Source organism: Zootoca vivipara, chromosome 4 (genome assembly GCF_965207765.1).
Source record: "Zootoca vivipara chromosome 4, rZooViv2.hap1.1, whole genome shotgun sequence".
NCBI lineage: Eukaryota > Metazoa > Chordata > Lepidosauria > Squamata > Lacertidae > Zootoca > Zootoca vivipara.
Window position 1 is genome coordinate 79066590 of NC_142587.1, and position 13874 is coordinate 79080463.

Consider the following 13874-nt stretch of genomic DNA (forward strand, 5'->3'; position numbering starts at 1 on the left):
TGTGCAGATTTAATGAGGAGGGAGATAACCATGTACACTGCCTTGAGCTCCTTGGATTAAGAATGTGGGATATAGGCAATAAATAAATTCGGCTTCAGAAGCCAAAAACTTGCGGGGAGGTGAGGTACTAAGAGACACCTTCACTGTCTTCTGACTTATATGCCTTCTTCTGGGCCAAATAAATTAAATATGCTCTCTCTCTCCTTCTCTTTTAGTGTAGGTTTGTTGAGCTCGCTAATTTATGTCCAGCTGTGCCAGCTCCATAACCAATTTGCTTCTCCTCCTGGATGAGCAGGCCCTGCGATCCCAGAGGCGTGTATTTCAACAAGCCTAATATCGTCCCCCAGGATAAAAGTATTGGCTTATTCTGCAACATAATCTACATCAAAGCCCTGGGGGTAGCCGTCTTGAAAAGGCCCAAGATGCTTTTTAACTTCTTATCTGGCCTGTGCTTAGGGGGAGCCATAAATTCCACAGGCTCCTCTTCCCACAAGCTCCCTCCTTTTCTTCTCCTCTTCCTAGGCCACCAAAGGCATTGAGGGAGTGGTTCAAACATAGAACTTGCAAACAAACCCCCCCAAGGGAAGTGGGGGGAGGAAGAGAGAGAGGGAGGGGAAGACAGCCCCAGCGAGCTCCCCTGAGCTTGCTGCCACTGCTGGGCATCAGCACGTGAAAAAGTAAAACGGAATAGCCAGGGTAACTTGGAGCCTGGGATGCAAATACTCTCCTTCCCTAAATAAATGTCCCCACCCCTATACCTAAGCAGGGCATCCTTCACAATATTCTGTGCAAACAGGGAGGTCCCATTGACTGGTGGGCAGAATGAGACACGGTTGCTCTCCGTATCTCCTGAAGTTAACTTTTCTTAGGATATTCTAAGCCAACGTCTAGAGTGTGCAGAACAGGGAAGATGGGAATAAGGCAGCTTCCCTCCTCTGTGTGACAGGCCATGTTCTGTTGTCATTCTTCAGTCTTGCTACTTATTTACTTATAAAAAATATTTATATACCGCTTTGGCACAAAAATATATCAAAGCGGCTTACAATAGCAAAAAAATATGTTAAAACCATAGAAAGAAAACAAAGTTAAAAACAAAAAAGTTAAAGACAGAGATCAGTAACCCATTTTTTTGGGGGGGGGCTCTTAATTGCCTGCATTGGCCTGGCAGAATGGGAACGTTTTTAGCAGGTGTTGGCACAGAAGGTGCCCAATAAATTACTTTTTTTAAAAAAAAAATGCATGCCAGAAACACAAAAGCCTTTCCTTTAAAAAGCAGGAGGGGTAGTCTAACTGCCTTGCATGGATAACCTTAGTTATTCTGAGATATTTAAAAAGACCAAAAATGCTCTTAAAATACACCAGTGGTCTGATGTGCTTTTTGCGATTTCATCTTCATATTCAACAGTAGGACTTGAAGTGTTGCCGAGAATCTTGCATTTTATGCAAGAAGGCATAGGCTAACTGATGCCTGCCTTCACCCCACTACGGCTCCCCTTTATGACATACACAGCCCAACAAGACAGCAACAAGAATCCACCCATAGCATACAAATCAATCTGGCTTATCTGACCCACAAAGTCGTCTTCATCCCCCCCCCCAATACAAACAAACCCCACTGCAGACAACCACAGACAACCAACCACACCCTGCCCCCAATACCTCTCACTACCACGGAAATGTGATAAACAAATAGAAAAACCCCCACACATACACTATATAGAAGAATACAAGCCTCACCACACCACCCCTCCTCTCCCCCATCTTCTTCCTCAACCTTCCTCAACCTGCACTCAACACTAATGTCTCACAACAAATGTAACTGATTTACAAGAAATACTGTACAACCTGAAAAAAAGAGACAAGGCATGTATTTTCGTAAACCAAGAAAATCTTTCACAAAAAAATATTTTTTAAAAAAAGAAGGCAAAGGCTAACTTCATTTGCTTTTATTCAACAACTTGAGGACTACAGACTTACGTTCTTGACACAAGGTTGTTAAGTTTTTACAACGTAACTTCGTTTTCAAGTCCATTAAATTGAAAACACATTTTGCTATAGTTGTGTGTGCTGGAAATTGAAAAGGGATTCTAATTTGATGAAGAAGGCACATAACTCATAAATTGTATGCATGTCAGGAGGCCACGGTGCAGAGGGGGAGCTATTCCAGATGCAAACTCCCCACCCACCAGTTGAGGAGTTTAGAAACTCAATTTGCTTGGATTGTGAGTATATCATGTGTGAAGGTGTCTGTAGGCTTGGGTTTGAGAAGGAAACTCTGAGAGCACCAATAGTAGCATCTATTTTTAATTCAAATCATTTTTATTTATTTTTTGCTCACGAGGTTGAAAACTATATGGGGTGAAATCTAACATTAGCCATGATCAGAGTAGACCCACTGAAATCAATGGACTTGCATTGTAAGTATGCCACCTGAAATATTTCTACTCAAAAATTAGTTCCATTGAATTCAATGGGACTTATTCCAAAATAACAAGTATTAGGACTATAGTCTTTGTTGGATATTACTCACCAGGCTTTAAAAACTAGCAAACTTCCTCTTGGTTTGATTAGAACTTGTATGATTGAGAATTTCTATTGTCAACAGGAAGGATCTAGCCGGCGCATCTCTAATAAGACATATATGGGTCACTCTTATTATCTCTTCTCCTGGTTAGGCTACATAGATTTCACAATCACTTGTGTGTGCGTGTTCATCCGTACGCTTCTGAGTGAGATTCCCTGAAGGCGAAAATATTTGCTACGATAAAGGAGAAGCCATCTTCAGTTTGCCTGGAGAGGTGTTTTTTGTGCAATTCTTAACCTAGAAAGTGCATCCTCTCTCACAAAGATGTATATAAATAGTAGCTAAACAACAGAGACAAGCCTAATTGCAGATACGGTATTGGGCCTTGGGTTTATCTCCAGTGCAAAATTTAAGGTGGTTTTTTTGTTGTCGGGCCCCCCCCCCCCAAATCTTCTGCAGGCCTCCATATTTCCTCCCTCAATGGGTGGGGAAGCCGTCGATTTTGACAGCAAAGAATCCTGGTAGGGAAAGACTTAAACCCACCCCACCCCTCCCTCACAGTGTTGCTGGGGTGAAATGCCCCTCCTTGTACTCCAGACACTCTCGGATGAAGCGCTTCTGCTTGGGGGCTTCCCAGAGGCCTTTAGTTGGCCACTGTGTGTTTCAAACCGGTTTCAGGCTTGGTTTCCAGGCAGAAACTGCTTTGGCTGGCCTTTGGGGGTGGGCTTTGCTGAGAGAGGAACCAGGGGAGTTACAGCCCTGTTGATTCTCTTAGACCTCCAAGTGTACCTTGGTATCTTTCTGGATAGGCTGCTTGGGCTGGCTTTTGGAGGTACTACATCTCAGCAGTGCTGCAGCTGCTAGGGTGGCTAGTCCTTTGGCCCAGTATACCTGAAGGAGCATCTCCACCCCCATCATTCAGCCCGAACAGGGAGGTCCAGCGCCAAGGGCCTTCTGGCGGTTCCCTCACTGCAAGAAGTGAGGTTACAGGGAACCAGACAGAGGGCCTTCTCGGTAGTGGCACCCGCCCTGTGGAACGCCCTCCCACCAGATGTCAAGGAAATAAAGAACTATCTGGCTTTTAGAAAGACATCCGGAGGCAGCTCTGTTTAGGAAAGTTTTTAATGTTTGATGTTTTCTCGTGTTTCTAATATTCTGTTGGGAGGTGCCCAGAGTGGCTGGGGAAACCCAGCCATAAATTATCATCATCATCATCATCATCATCATCATATTGTTCTAGAAGGTGATGTTGGGGAATTATTGCTCTTTCCATTGGCTGTTATGCAATGGGGTACCAGAGAGCTCTGTGTTATCCACATGTTCTTTACCATCCGCAGAAGAGCAACATCTGGCATGTGCGGAGTGAGGTGTCACCAATATGCAAAGCTCTATCTCTTCTTTCCCTCTAATTCAAGTGAGGCAATGGCTGTTCTGAATAAGTATATGAACTAGACTTCTGACCAAAGGAATTACGAGTGAGCAGTTTGTCTGCTCCGCTCAGTGATAATCAACCTGGGTTTTTTTGGAGGGGGTGCCCTTTCCCTAAAGGAGTGGGGCTCAAACGTACCCTTCCTGGGCCCATGGGACATTCTGCAAGCTAGGACGTCCTCACCAACCCTTAGCAGCCTCCTTGGGATTTTGTTGGTTGGCTGGTTGGTTTTTGTATGCCTGGCAAACATCCTTGATCTCACATTACGCTTCTTCTTTGACAAGATGGAGCCAAGAGAGGAGTAGGGATAGAAACTAATTTATTGTACAACGTTAAAAATGGCATTTGCTGCTCCACCCACTTTGCTTCAGGCCCCACCCACTACTGACGGTTGTCCCCCCACCCCCTGAAGGTGACCCAGAAGGGAAGGTGGCTGAAGAGGTTTTCCCACCCCTTCCCTGAAGGATCACATTCATAATGGGGGTGGGGGGAGAAAGTTCTTGGATCCAGTAGTGTGCTGGAGGCATGCAGGTGGCCTCCATAGCTCAGAGCACCTTCTATCAGCTTAGGCTGATATGCCAATCACAACCCTATCTCAACACAGATAGCCTTGCAACAGTTACCCACGCTCTGTGGGATTCCTGAAAAATGCCGTACATACATTTGAAGATGATCTGGAAACTGCAGCTAGCCCAGAATAGGGCAGCCAAGCAGGGACTGGCTGATGCAATGGTACAACACCAGACATACTTGGTCATCTGCACCAGCTTCCAGCCTGTTTTGGCAAGTGGCTACTAGAGTAGGGTTACCAGACGTCCCCATTTCCCAGGGACAGTCCCCGGATTTGCAAATCTGTCCCCGGAAAAATTCTATCCCCGGAATGTCCCCGGATTTCATTAAATGTCCCTGGGAAATGTGACACCCTGCTCTCCTAGAGTGATATGCAGCTGGAGGGGTGGGAAGATAGTTTTTGTGCAGGCAGAGCTGGGGGGGGTGTCAAAGAGTGTGAAATAAGGGCTTTGCACCTTGCCCGGCAGAGAAACCGCTCACCTTGCGCCCCTCCTGGGCAACGGCACACCGCCTGCCCGTGACTCCCAAGCCTCCCCCGATCTGTCAAAAGGAAGGGGGCAGGAGATCGGGGGGAGGCTCGGGAGCCACAGGGGGACAGCGCGCCATTGTCCAGGAGGGGCGCAAGGTACGCAGTTTCTCTGCTGGGCAAGGCTCGGAGGGGTGAGATGACTTCGATCCCCTCGGCCAACTGGAACAGCGGTGGAGCTGGCATGGAGCTAGGCAGCTAAGCGTGAGAGAAAGCATGAACGAGAGCGTGTCCCCGACGGCCAGGAACTGCAGAAGTCAAATTGGAGCAGGGAAGCCTTCTGTTCTTTTAAGTTGAGGCTGCTTGAGTTGAGATACATCCATTGCAGGGGGTTGGCCTATATGCCCCTCAGAGGTCCTTTCCAAATCTGTGGTTCTGTGATCATCCCACAGTCCTATTCTCAAACTCTGCCTCCAACTCCACCCCCAGCTTCCTCTCCTCCTCTGGACTTCTCAAGACAACAAAACAGCTGATGTATAGATGTAAGAAGAGGAGGAGGAGGAGGAGGAGTTTGGATTTGATATCCCGCTTTATCACTACCCGAAGGAGTCTCAAAGCCACTAACATTCTCCTTTCCCTTCCTCTCCCACAACAAACACTCTGTGAGGTGGGTGGGGCTGAGAGACTTCAGAGAAGTGTGACTAGCCCAAGGTCACCCAGCAGCTGCATGTGGAAGAGCGAAGACGCGAACCTGGTTCACCAGATTACAAGTCTACCACTCTTAACCACCACACCACACTGGCTCTCCAGTATAATTAGGGATTATAAAGCATGTAATTTTTTTTTTAAGTGTCCCTGGATTCATTGAAAAAAATCTGGTAACCATATACTAGAGCGAAGGGTCTAATCAGTGCTGGCACTCTGATTATGCAACACCCACCCTGGCTCACCTGGCACCTGCAAAATGGTGATTTCAATGCTGGGAATGCTTTAAAGTTCCTCCAGGCTTCACAGTCCTTTTTTTTTTAAAGTACTCTTTAGATCTGCTACACAGATACTGTTATCTGCTGCTGGCTTTATTCTGCTTTTAGATTTTATTTTCTGCTCTGTCTTTTTTTCCTATCGAGATTTTATTTACTGAATTTTAAAACGGTGAGCATGTTTTGTAAATAATTTATATCAGAGGCAATATGGATGGATAAATAATCTATGAATATTGAAAATAAAATGAAATGAAATAAATGATCGTTTCTTCTCTCTGCGCTCCTCCCAGTGGTCATTCCTCCTCTGGTCGCTGCTGTGGATGCTCAACCTGTCTGCCTGTCTCCAGGCACTGTGGTCATCTGTAAGAGATTTCCACATACTGTAGTGGGGTAGAAGTTTCCAGCTGTTTGCAGACATCTTTGTAGTGCAGAGCTGGTCTGCCAATGGGCCTGGTGCCTGAAGCCAGCCCCCCATAGAGTACATCCTTGGGGATCCCGCCATCTCTTCCATTCTGTGGCCATGACCAAGGCGGCAGAGACGTCGCTGAGACAGGAATATGAACATGCTTGGAATTCTTAGCTTTGCAGTGTGCAAAGAAGCCCTTCCTTTTCTCTGTTCTGAATCTGCCCGACATTCAGTTTCACTGGATGACCCTGATTGCATTTTATGCTCAGGCCAGGACTCTGGCGAACCTCCCCTGGCACATTGCTCAACCCTACCAGAGCCCAAGCAAGAGAGTAAATTACCGTCCCGTCCCCCAAGGAATGTGTGGCTCTGCTAGTGATTTAACCACCATGGAGCAATTCCTCCTTTTCTCTCCCATTTAGCTTTTGCAAAGAGAAAGGTGGTTACAGAAAGTGCGTTAAGGTGTAATTAACATTGCAACTCCCATCATCTCCAGCTCTCCTGGGTTTCTGCTCTGCACTGGCCTAGGTTCATTTGCAAAGCTCGAGCTGGCCCCATGTTAGATTAAATGGTGAGGCCCATGTTGTCCCGACAACCATAACCCAGGGGGCTCCGGAAGCCAAAAGGCCATAAACATTCCTGCTGTTGTTCGCAAGTGCCTGGTCCTCAACGGAGATACACAATTAGAGCGGGGAGGGACGAAGATCCACAGCTCCGTTCAGTTCATGCATTCCCCACCCCCCAAGAGCTTCCGCTCCCTGCTAAGCACTACCTTACTTTGAATTCCAGAGATACAGCCGTGTTAATGTGGGAGGCCGAATAAAATTTAGCAAGAGCCCCAGGTTAGAATAAAGACTTCGATATTCACTAGGTCAGAGGAGTGAAGTGGCATCTTCGGCTTATTTTTATTTATGGTCTTTATAGCCCACCTTTCCTCCAAGGAGCTCCAGGTGGCGCACGTGGTTCCTCTTCCTCTCCGTTCTAGTCTCACTGCGAGGTAGGTAATGCTGACAGTGAGTGACTGGCCCAAGGTCACCCAGTGAGCTTCCTGCCGGAGTGGGGATTTGAACCCTGGTCTCCTGGAGTTGGGTGAGAGGACAACAGGCCTATAAGCAGAAGGTGGAATGGCAGGGTGGCAAAAGAGGGCGTGTGCAAAAGGCTCTTATTTGGAAGAGGGGGGATTTAGTGGGTCACAAAGTCCATTTCAAGGGCTCAGAGCATGCCGCATGCCTCGCCTCTTGCAACAGCCCTGCAAGTTCGACCAGCATTATTCCTCCTGCCCCACAAATTCGCAGCAGGAGGTGAGAGCTGAAACGGGAGGTTCTCCTTCTTGCAGCTCACACCCTTAGCTACCAGCTGAAGCCCTATTCACAGGGATTTATACAGCAGGAACCTGCTGGATCAGGCCAATGGCCCATCTAGTCCAATATCCCGTTCTCACAGTGGTCAAGCCCGTGGGAAACCCGCAAGCAGGGGCCCAGAACAGGAGCTTTCCTCCCTCCTGCGGTTTCCAGAAACTGGTGATCAGAAGCATTGCTGCCTCTCCGACCTGCCAGGCAAAGCATAGTAGCCATTGTGGCTCATAGCAAGACTTGTGTGCAAGCCTCGTTATAATCTGTGGAAGCAGGAGCGCCTGCTTGCCCCCGCGACCGTGGGTGCCCGGGGCCATGGGTGCCATGCAGCGTGCCTGGCCCCTGGCGCCGAAGTTTGTGGGTGCCTGGCCCCTTCATGGGGAATGTGTTTGTGGGTGCTTGGACACCCAGGGCCCCAGGAAGTTGGCACCTATGTGTGGAAGACTGCAGACACGGGTAGGGTCTGTCTAGCTCCACAGCCGCCATGCCGAGCACACTTACTTGCTGAATTGCTGAAGTCAATTGGGGCTACAAGTTCCATAGTATCCGGCTGCACGTGGGAATTAGTTACTGGTTTCGTACAGTTCCCCAAACACGTTTCATCAGATGTAAACTTCTCTGAGTTCAATGGCATTTGCAAGTTTTGGGGTTTTTTCTTTAAAAATAATATTTATTTGACAAGATTTATATCCTGCTCAATGGGGGAAAACTAGGAAGTTTCTATGAGACAATATAAAATATTTAGCAAACATACGGAAAAATGTTAAAACAAATGGACTTAAAATCCATTAAAATATTTACAAGTAAAACCATAAAAGAGAAAATCTCATATAAGAGCCTTGAAATATATATTTAAAAGGCAGCAGTTGGCTATATAGACTGATATAGATATAGATATAGAATCTGGAGTTTTCCCTGTTAACCTGCTCCTTGAAGGACTGCTACTTGTAAAATGCCTAATAAAGGTTTGATAAGTAAGTAAGCAAGCATTAAAATATAAACAACAGATAAACGTAATAAAATTTTTGTAATATGCTTGCCCAACCAAAAACGTTTTTAGCTGTTGCCAAAAACAATGAGGCAAAGGCACCTGCCTAATATTAATAGCCATGAAGTTCCAGTAAATAGCTCTAGAAATTCAGATTCCCCAGTTTAATTGACCTTCTATTTGCAGGACGCCTAAAACAACTCTTGGGTAGCACTTTCTCATGTGCTGCGGGAGTAGCAAGCCTTGGAGTTACACAGAGCTGTTCTTGCGGCAAAGCCTGAAGAAGAGTTCTGTGCCACCCTTGCTTTGTCCAGACCTTTGGTATCCAGGTAGCTGCCTGCTTTGGAATGAAGAAGGAGCCTCTCTACTCCACACCTCCCACCCCACTTACTGCGCCTTCTCCAGCCTCCTGTCCCCAAATGTCCTAATTGCAGGGACTGCAACCAGCCTGTATGGCACAGTGGTTAGAGTGGAGGACTAGGACCTAGGAGGTGAGGGTTCAAATCCCCACTGGGTCACGAAGCTCACGGGGTGACTTTAGACCAGTGAGTCATCACTGCCTCTCAGCCTAGCCTACCTCACAGGGCTGTTTGTGGGGATTAAATGAGGAGGGGGAACCATGTGTGCCACCTTGAATTCCTTGGCGAAAGAGGAATATAAATGCAAAGCAAGCACAATGGAAGTGTTAGCAATGCTGACCGAGGATGATTTAAGTTTGAGGAAGGCTATACAGTATTGGAATTTCGAAATTCAAGGGAATTTCGAGAGCAGAATTTCAGTCAGCAAAAGCTCCCGGTAAACCCAAGCTGGTTTATTGAATACAATTTGTCTTTAGTAGCGCTTACTCCCGAGGAAACATGCTTGGATCGGGGTGCGCAAAAAGCTGTACGGAGAGATTTGCCTCGGGAGGCTGGATCCTGCGCACGTGCCATTTGAAAGCTCAACCTTTCGGGACGGAGGAAAGACCTCCAGCCAGTCGCAGAATAATCCTAGATCTCTCCAAGGCACTACAAGAGTCGTGCTCTGCCCCTCACTCGCCACAAATCCCACCGGAAACCTAGTGAAACAGGCGCATACCCCAACCTTATCGAATATAACCCCGATGCAGAACACAGACACTTCGCAGCAGAATGGCTTTGCTGTCCTTTGTGGAATGAATCATACTTGTTCAATCCACCACACCAAGCCCAGAGCTTCGCTGGAAAGAAAAACCCAAACAGCATCACCTTTCCTTGCCAGATACGATGCCCCAGTTTATCTGGAGGGTGGGGGCGGAGAGAAATGTACGAAAGTGAAATGGTGGGAAATTCATGTTAAACGCTTTATTTTATTTTAGGCCTAGATATTTTTTTTAAGTGCAGGTTTGATTCCGGGAGAGATTTATCCTTGTACTCAGCTGTTGCGCTATGCTGCTGTTTGATAAATAAGCAATATTTTCTCTCCCAAGGCTAACTGGTATTTCAACAATAAAAATACCTCGTTGCTCAGCAGAAAGGAAGGGGCGATCCTGTGCCATAAACGCAACATACTTCCAAGTAATGTGTAGAAACTTCGTAGCCAATGTGGGGTGCGCTCCAGACGTTTTGGGTTACACTTCCCATCACCTTTACCATTGGTGTCACTGGCTGGGAAATTGCAGTGCGCAACATCTGGAAGGAGCCAGATATTAGCTTCCTTCCTGGTATAAGTTTCTTGCCTGCATGCTAGCTTCGCCGTGACCAACTGGAGCAAAAGCGCAAAATCCAGGCAAAGAAACAGACGACTCCGACTATGTTGGTCGGGGGGGGGGGCTTTAAAGGGTTTTTTTATTTTATTTATTTTTTGGCCTGTTTTAACTTTGCATATCGAATTTTGTTTATATTTCCCTTTGCACAGGGTCACCGTGTTTCCGAACGGTGGCAGGTTTATGAAAGCTTTAAATAAGTAAGGAAATGTCTACGCGTAAAGCCTGATCAGTTTCCGTGGCACAGAATCATCCATTTGTAGAGTTGGAAGGAACCCCAAGGGTCATCTAGAGCAACCCCCTGCAATACAGGAATCTCAGCTAAAGGATCCACGACAGATGGCAAGTTTTAAGCCTTTGAGCCGGATCGAGAATCCTGCGGAGATCAACAGGACTCGAGGAGGCGATTTTGGCCCGTTGGCAGCCAGCGCTGGATGAGGGAGAGGCAGTTTAAAATTCAAAAACATTGGACTTGAGGCTTGTGGATCGCGTCTGCCTGAAAGGTCTTCTCAGTGAATAGATTTTCCTCATTCAGCAGCTTCACAGCAGACAAGAAAGTCAGTAACCAACTGCGAGAGCTACGGCCGGGGTCAAGGCATTTGCAAACTTTACGGTAGTCTCCGGAACGGATCTGAAAGGTGTTTTGACCTCTACCGTGTTAATCTTATCCTACCGTGTTAATCTTATTCCCAGCGCAGAAAATCTCACTTTCCGCAATCGGTTTAAAGCGACGCTTGACTACTTCTTAATGCGATTTTGGTACCTTTGGAGACAAATGTGTAATCTTTAGTCTTAAACCCTACTACTGTACATTTCGCCGGAAAGCGAAGCTAGCCTCAGATAAAACGAGGATAATTGAATCGTAGTGCCACAATTGTTTGGAGACTGAAACAGTTCAGTTAAATGCGACTTGACTAGGTATTCCTCTTCAGTGGAGGTTGTTCTAAGTTGTATTTGATTTGGTTACTACGAACCGAGAACAGAAGAATAAAGTCAAAGGACGTTTATGCAAAAGTTCTTAGACACGATCTAGACAACAGAACCGCCCTGAGACCTCCGGGTATAGGGCTGTATAGAAATTCAATAAATAATAATAACAACGCGCCTTTGATTTTTGACGGGAGAGACAACACTGTGATATTAACTCCACTTATCCAGGAGTAAACCCCATTGAATTATATAGCATTTATTTCTGAGTAGCCATGGTCAGGCCCGAGGTGTCTGCAAGTAAATCATAGGATTTACTTCTCATAATACATGGTCAGGACTCAGGATTGAGCTATTAGCCTGCAATCCGCTATCTGCTTATTTGGGGATAAGCCCCATTGAAAGCAGTGTGGTTTACTTCTGAGTAGGCAAGCCCCTACCTAGCCCTTCCCGTGTGATCGAAGAGATTTAAAAGTGCTTCCCTTTGTACCATTGGATAGGCACCAGATCATGACTCCTCTTCTTCCAGCTCCCTTGCAGAAATATATCAAAATATATGAAAGGCGGATGGATATATTATGGGCATGGGAGCCAATCCCTAGCGGACGAGGGGTCTTTGCCCACCCACCCCCCTCATAAAATATTTGAGGAGGCAGCTCTGTGGGTAAACTACAGTTCCCATGATATTTTGAGGGGAGCCATGTGCTTTAAATGTGTGTGTGTGTGGAAACCATGCCTGCTGTCCTGCTGTCCCTGGAAAACAAGGCTGGATAAAAGCATTTCATAAATACTGTATGTAGTAAACAAACGGTCCCTTCTTCTTTTCCTGTGGTACCCTGGGTGTCTATAGAAACTCTAATTTCGCGTGTGTGTGTGTAACAATTGCACCTGGCTTGGGGGTCTTAATATATAGCGCGCGCGCAGACACACACACACACACACACACCCCTTGGGAATCACCGTTATTTTGGATCAATATTCTCTCTGCGGCACTGGATCTCTGTCTTTCTACCTGGAGGAATATATCCCTTTATTTCCAACTAGCTCCCAGGCAACGGCAGGCGTTGAGCAGCTCCAAAGGTCCTCTCGCCATCTGTAAAGGCAAGGAGGGCCCAGATATACGTGTGGCGCTGTGTGTGAACAAAGCACTCCCTGGATTAAAAACGAAACGAAACCCAATCACCAACAACAACCCCGGGAACAACAAAAAGTATACAACAGAGCAGCGGGGCCAACTTGAATAACGTATTGGGAAGGGGGGGGGAGTTGGTATAGCATGAGACTCTTAATCTCAGGTTGTGGGTTTGAGTCCCGTGTTGGGTAAAAAAAAAATCCCTCGAGGGACTAGATGCCCTCGAGGTCCCTTCCAACTTTACAATATAATGATCTAATGATCGATCACATGACACGGTGCGTGGACACTATTTGAATGGCAATGCCCATCAACTGGGAGGGGGCGGACCCCTCAAATATTTTATTGGGGGACTGAAGACCTCTCTGTCCCTAGGAGTTGGCACCTATGTACCAAACCCCCTGAGACTTGTTTATAGCTGTTAGGGTACTAGACACAATATCAAAATGGTGCAATCTCACACCCCAATATACTGGGCGTGCGTTGCCACACCTAATAAAACACACCTAAACACACACCTGCTTTTGAATTATGGTGCTGGAGGAGACTCTTGAGAGTCCCATGGACTGCAAGAAGATCAAACCTATCCATTCTGAAGGAAATCAGCCCTGTGTGCTCACTGGAAGGACAGATCCTGAAGCTGAGGCTCCAATACTTTGGCCACCTCATGAGAGGTGAAGACTCCCTGGAAAAGACCCTGATATTGGGAAAGATTGAGGGCACAAAGAGAAGGGGACGACAGAGGACGAGATGGTCGGACAGTGTTCTCGAAGCTACCAACGTGAGTCTGACCAAACTGCGGGAGGCAGTGGAAGACAGGAGTGCCTGGCGTGCTCTGGTCCATGGGGTCACGAAGAGTCGGACACGACTAAACGACTAAACAACAACAAACACACACCTAATCCTGACCCTAAACCTACTTGCGTGTGTTTCTACTCGCTCCCCCAGCACAACTCATGCAGCCACAGTATACAATGTTGACATGTTTATTGAAATGCTGGTGTTTATTTGCGCCTTGATCTGCGTTGTGCCTTTCATTGGAGCTGTTGTCCTTCGATTTCTACGCACCGGGCGCAATTTTTGTGGAGAAGCAGGGTTAACAAAATGTCCTGGCGAGGACAGCAGCGATCTACACAAATAACGTTTGCCAGGCAGTCCATGAATGTCAACAGAAGCGCAGAACCGAAACCCTCATAGGTTTGGCACCCAATCCTAAACAAGTGCGCAGCTCGATCCTCTGCTTGTTTATTCCGGAGCTGGACAGCTCCTCTGAGAGATTTACGGAGCAATCCTATGCACATTTTTACTCAGTCTCACCGAGTTCAGTGGAACTTATTCTCAGCAGATAAATGTGTATACTTGTGGCAGCGTATA